The sequence below is a fragment of the Rhipicephalus microplus genome, unplaced genomic scaffold (assembly GCF_043290135.1).
Source record: "Rhipicephalus microplus isolate Deutch F79 unplaced genomic scaffold, USDA_Rmic scaffold_181, whole genome shotgun sequence".
Lineage (NCBI taxonomy): Eukaryota > Metazoa > Arthropoda > Arachnida > Ixodida > Ixodidae > Rhipicephalus > Rhipicephalus microplus.
In genome coordinates, this window is record NW_027464752.1 from 153,725 (window position 1) to 160,000 (window position 6,276).

The window sequence follows — 6,276 nt, forward strand, 5'->3', positions numbered from 1 at the left end:
AGCCAAACGGGGCCGATTACGGCACGATATCGGCGTCTTTCGACGTGCCCGGCGGCGACCGTCGCACGAGTACGGTAAACCGCGTCAGCCCGGGCGGAGTTCGGGACGCCGATGCGAAAGTGGAGAACGCCGCTCGGATCTTCGCCGTTTTTGGAGGAGTGAGTGGCGGCACTCCGGAGAAGCCAAGGAGCGCCAATTAGCGCACGATATCGGCGTCTTTCGACGCGCTCGCCGGCGACCGTCGCACGAGTAGGGCAAACCGCGTCTGCCGGGGCGGGGTTTACGACGCCGACGCAAAAGTGGGAACCGCCGCTCGGATGTTGGCCGTTTTTGGCAGAGTGAGTGCTGGCACACCGGCGACGCGAAAGAGCGCGAAAGCGCCCACGAAAGTGGCGTATTTGGACGTGCTTGACGGCGACCGCTGCAGGAGTACGAAAAACCACGTCAGCCGGGGCGAGCGACCCACGGCGGTCTGGGTGCTTATCGCTGCTATTATAGGGGCACCCCGGCAGACGCAGAAAAAAAAATTTTTTTTCGACCTTCTTTTTTGCTGGTCGAGCTCGGGTAACCCAGGTCGCAATGGGAGCCGCGCACGAAAGCGGCGTCGCGAGACGCGTTCGCGGTCGCTAGTCGCACGAGCTCGGCAACCGCGTCAGCCGGCGCGGAGTTCGGGATGCCGACGGCTAAGTGGGTACCGCTGCTCGGATGTTCGCCGTTTTTGGCCGAGTGAGTGCTGGCACTCCGGCGAAGCGAAACGGGGCCGATTCGGGCACGATATCGGCGTATTTCGACGTGCTCGCCGGCGACCGTCGCACGAGTACGGCAAAGCGCGTCTGCCGGGGCGAGGTTTGCGATGCCGACGAAAAAGTGGGAAGCGCCGCTCGGATCTTCGCCGTTTTTGCAGGAGTGAGTGGCGGCCCTCCTGCGAGACCAAGAAGCATCGACTCGCGCACGATATCGGTGTCTTTCGACGTGCCCGCCGGCCACCGCCGCACGAGTACGGCAAACCGCGTATGCCGGGGCGGGGTTGGCGACGCCGACGCAAAAGTGGGAACCGCCACTAGGATGTTCGCCGTTTTTGGCAGAGTGAGTGCTGGCACTCCGGCGAAGCGAAAGAGCGCGAATGCGCCCACGAAAGTGGCGTGTTTGGACGTGCTTGACGACGACCACCGCAGGAAAACGAAAAACCACGTCAGCCGGGGCGAGCGACCCATGGCGGTCTGGGTGCTTATCGCTGCTATTATAGGGGCACCCCGGCAGACACAAAAAAAAAAAAATTTTTTTCGACATTCTTTTTTGCTCGTCGACCTCGGGTGACCCAGGTCGCAGTGGGAGCCGCGCACGAAAGCGGCGTCGCGAGACGGCTTCGCGGTCGCTAGTCGCACGAGCTCGGCAACCGCGTCTGCCGGGGCGGAGTTCGGGACGCCGACGGCTAAGTGGGAACCGCCGCTCGGATGTTCGCCGTTTGTGGCCGAGTGAGTGCTGGCACTCCGGCGAAGCCAAACGGGGCCGATTCCGGCACGATATCGGCGTCTTTCTACGTGCTCGCCGGCGACCGTCGCACGAGTACGGCAAAGTGCGTCTGCCGGGGCGGGGTTTGCGACGCGTACGCAATAGTGAGAACCGTCGCTCGGATGTTCGTCGTCTTTCGCCGAGCCAGTGCTGGCACTCCGGCGAAGCCGAACGGAGCCGATTCGGGCACGATATCGGCGTCTTTCCACGTGCTCGCCGGCGACCGTCGCACGAGTACGGTAAACCGCGTCAGCCGGGGCGGAGTTCGGGACGCCGATGCGAAAGTGGGAAGCGCCGCTCGGATCTTCGCCGTTTTTGGAGGAGTCAGTGGCGGCACTCCGGTGAAGCCAAGGTGCGCCAATTCGCGCACGATATCGGCGTCTTTCGACGTGCCCGCCGGCCACCGTCGCACGAGTACGGCAAACCTCGTCTGCCGGGGCGGGGTTTGCGACGCCGACGCAAAAGTGGGAACCGCCGCTCGGATGTTCGCCGTTTTTGGCAGAGTGAGTGCTGGCACTCCGGCGAAGCGAAAGAGCGTGAATGCGCCCACGAAAGTAGCGTATTTGGACGTGCTTGACGGCGACCGCCGCAGGAGTACGAAAAACCACGTCAGCCGGGGCGAGCGACCCACGGCGGTCTGGGTGCTTATCGCTGCTATTATAGGGGCACCCCGGCAGACGCAGAAAGAAAAAAAAAAAAATGGGGACATGGCGTGCGTCACCGTGCGGCTTCGCAGCGTTGCCGAAGTCGCCGAGCCCTTCGACTGAGCCGAACGGCGGACAGGGAACGTTGGTCGGCCGTTCTAACCTGTCGGTGCCACGCCGAGACGTCGTTAAGGAAAACCGCGTCGTGGGCCTCTACGACGCCGTCGAGTCGTTGTACGTTTGGTGTCCAGCGTGTCGGCGGCGAGTAGCGGACACGTCGTTCACGACTTCGGTCTTTCGCAGTCGACGCGAACTTGCGGAGAGTCGTGGTGCCTCACGTTTTCGGCAGAAACCGCGGCGGAATTTTCCCGTGCGTGCGCGCACGACCTCGGTGCTGTGCCGTCAGCGTAGTGTTGCACAAACTCGTGGCCTACCCAAGGTGCGGTACGTTTGCGGCCGTATCCTCGGTGGGAATTTCGTGAGTAGGGTCGCAAATTCTACGACCTCGGCGAGTTTGAGAGCGACGTAGACTTGTGGCACGCTCAACGTGCCACACGTTTCGGGGCACACCCGCGGTGAAATTTTCTCGAGTACGCTCGTATTAGTGCCCAAGGAGGTCTGGGTACTTATCGCTGCTATTATGTGGGGGTTCTCGTGAGCGGCGTACGCGAAAGCGACCGGGTGTCTGATATGCGGCGGGCTTCGGCCTCGTCAAGCGTGTCCTCGGGTCTGCTCCAGGGGAATCCACGGCAGTCGTCTGCAGCCTCATCCGCTTGATGCGTTAGGGGCTGGTTGTCGGACGGTGCCGTTTTACCACGATATCGAGGTGTGTTCCGTGTCGTCCTCGGGCGATTCAGATGCGAAAGCGCCGAAGACGCGGGCGTGACCCGTCGTCTGGCGGCTTTGCAGTCTCGGCTCCGTTGCTAGTTCCGGCCGGTCCACCGACAGTGCAGCGGGCTTGGGCAACCCGCACGGCGCGACCGAGTCGATGCAACGAAAAAGAGCGAGCATGAACGTGCTTCTTGCCGCACGGCTCCCACTCGTCTTTCGGGAAGGTTGTGCCGTAGCGAGCTCGAACGCCGTCATCTCGGAGTGCAAAATAAGCGTGTTGGGGCGCCTGAAGGTGGCCTCCGCCGCACACAGACTGCGTCCGGCCCGCCGAAGGCGAGGACGGACGCGCAGTCGAACGATTACCTGGTTGATCCTGCCAGTAATCATATGCTTGTCTCAAAGATTAAGCCATGCATGTCTAAGTACATGCCGAAATAAGGCGAAACCGCGAATGGCTCATTAAATCAGTTATGGTTCCTTAGATCGTTTCTTCCTACTTGGATAACTGTGGCAATTCTAGAGCTAATACATGCAGTAAGCCTGGAGCCCTTTGGGTAACGGGTGCTTTTATTAGACCAAGATCGATCGGGTTTCGGCCCGTATTGTGTGGTGACTCTGGATAACTTTGTGCTGATCGCATGGCCACGAGCCGGCGACGTTTCTTTCAAGTGTCTGCCTTATCAACTTTCGATGGTAGGTTACTTGCTTACCATGGTTGTTACGGGTAACGGAGAATCAGGGTTCGATTCCGGAGAGGGAGCCTGAGAAACGGCTACCACATCCAAGGAAGGCAGCAGGCGCGCAAATTACCCACTCCCGGCACGGGGAGGTAGTGACGAAAAATAACAATACGGGACTCTTTTGAGGCCCCGTAATTGAAATGAGTACACTCTAAATCCTTTAACGAGGATCAATTGGAGGGCAAGTCTGGTGCCAGCAGCCGCGGTAATTCCAGCTCCAATAGCGTATACTAAAGCTGCTGCGGTTAAAAAGCTCGTAGTTGGATCTCAGTTCCAGACGAGTAGTGCATCTACCCGATGCGACGGCTCGGACTGAACATCATGCCGGTTCTTTCTTGGTGCACTTCATTGTGTGCCTCGAGATGGCCGGTGCTTTTACTTTGAAAAAATTAGAGTGCTCAACGCAGGCGAGTCGCCTGAATAAACTTGCATGGAATAATAGAACAAGACCTCGTTTCTGTTCTGTTGGTTTTTGGAATACGAGGTAATGATTAAGAGGGACGGACGGGGGCATTCGTATTGCGGCGCTAGAGGTGAAATTCTTGGACCGTCGCAAGACGAACTACTGCGAAAGCATTTGCCAAGAATGTTTTCATTGATCAAGAACGAAAGTCAGAGGTTCGAAGGCGATCAGATACCGCCCTAGTTCTGACCATAAACGATGCCAACCAGCGATCCGCCTGAGTTACTCAAATGACTCGGCGGGCAGCTTCCGGGAAACCAAAGTATTTGGGTTCCGGGGGAAGTATGGTTGCAAAGCTGAAACTTAAAGGAATTGACGGAAGGGCACCACCAGGAGTGGAGCCTGCGGCTTAATTTGACTCAACACGGGAAAACTTACCCGGCCCGGACACTGGGAGGATTGACAGATTGAGAGCTCTTTCTTGATTCGGTGGATGGTGGTGCATGGCCGTTCTTAGTTGGTGGAGCGATTTGTCTGGTTAATTCCGATAACGAACGAGACTCTAGCCTATTAAATAGGTGCGGGGTTCCCAGCACCTTACAACCTTCTTAGAGGGACAAGCGGCTCCTAGCCGCACGAAACAGAGCAATAACAGGTCTGTGATGCCCTTAGATGTCCGGGGCCGCACGCGCGCTACACTGAAGGAAGCAGCGTGTCTTTATCCCTGTCTGAAAAGACTGGGTAACCCGTGGAACTTCTTTCGTGATTGGGATAGGGGCTTGCAATTGTTCCCCTTGAACGAGGAACTCCCAGTAAGCGCGAGTCATAAGCTCGCGTTGATTACGTCCCTGCCCTTTGTACACACCGCCCGTCGCTACTACCGATTGAATGATTTAGTGAGGTCTTCGGACCGATGTCCGGCGCGGCCTTTCGGTTGCGCCGGTCTGTTGGAAAGATGACCAAACTTGATCATTTAGAGGAAGTAAAAGTCGTAACAAGGTTTCCGTAGGTGAACCTGCGGAAGGATCATTAACGGATTGTGAAGGGTGAGCGCCTCAGCTGCGTCTGCGCCCGACACTTTCTGCCGCTGACCCCGTTTGGACGCGGGGTCGGCTTTTCCCCACGGGGCTGCCTGAATGTGGAGCGGCACCCCGTGACAAATTGTTGCGCCCAGCGGACGCCAACACCGCGACCTTGGACGGTCGGCCAGGTGGCGGACGCGGGTACAAACGGCGCAACGCACTCATAGGTCGGCTTTCGACCCGCCACAGCACCGTGGCTCGAAGCGCTCGAAATGCGCGACCCGACCGCTGCGGGACCGCCTAGTACTGTAAACAGGAGCGGCGGAGCGCGAACGGCGAGTCGTGGTTACGTCGGTAGAAGGCGAGGCTGCGCGTTCCCGAAACGCCAGCCGAGTGCCCTCCCGACCGTTCGAGCGTGCAAGAACGAGACCCGACAATCGCGCGGCGACTGCCAAGTACGAGAGGAACGGCACAAGCGTCGGCGGTCGGTCAAGGAACTGGCGATGTGACGGGTCCGCTGTGCACCAGTGCATACCGTCCCGCCGTCCGCGGCAAGCGCCTCCGCGTCCTCGGGTGACGGAGGCTGCCGGTCGGTTCTTGCAGGCGAGGGATCTCGCTGGCACCGGTTCGCGTTGACGCGCGGCCGGTCATGGCACGGCGATGCGACGGCCGAGGTGCGCAGTACTCGATGGAGGAACCGCACGCTCCGATGACCGTCCCGCCCTCCGCGGCGTATGCGTACCGACCGTAATGGTTGCAGCAGCGCCGGCCGGCTTTTGAATTTGCCACACGAAACACGGTGCGAGATCGCGGTTAGGGGAGCGTCGAAGTTGCCAGGCGTTTTGCTTGCTGCCGAGGGAAAGGCGGCACGGCCACGTCGCGCTCGTCGCGATTAGCGGGTCTGCGCGCTTTGGGAAGGTGCCGCAACGACTTGCCGAAAGAGGAAGCACGGAAGAACGAGGGACTTGGACGTCCCGACAATTGAACGCACTTGCGGCCAGGCCCTTGCTGGCTTCGTTCTTCCGCCTCGAGTAGGCTCGTACGCGGCTCCGGCGCCGAAAGTGGTCCTTGGCACCGACTTCGGTGGACGTGGGAAGTGCCGCGCAAGTACGGCGCGCCTGGCT

At 59.5% G+C, this 6,276-nt stretch overlaps 1 non-coding gene across 1 annotated transcript; it reads left to right on the plus strand.

The window, feature by feature from the left end:
- The first annotated feature begins 3,347 nt into the window (after positions 1 to 3,347).
- On the plus strand, positions 3,348 to 5,162 carry LOC142791680 (small subunit ribosomal RNA). The gene has a single exon (XR_012890377.1). It is a non-coding gene; the product is annotated as a small subunit ribosomal RNA (ribosomal RNA).
- The last annotated feature ends 1,114 nt before the right edge of the window (positions 5,163 to 6,276 follow it).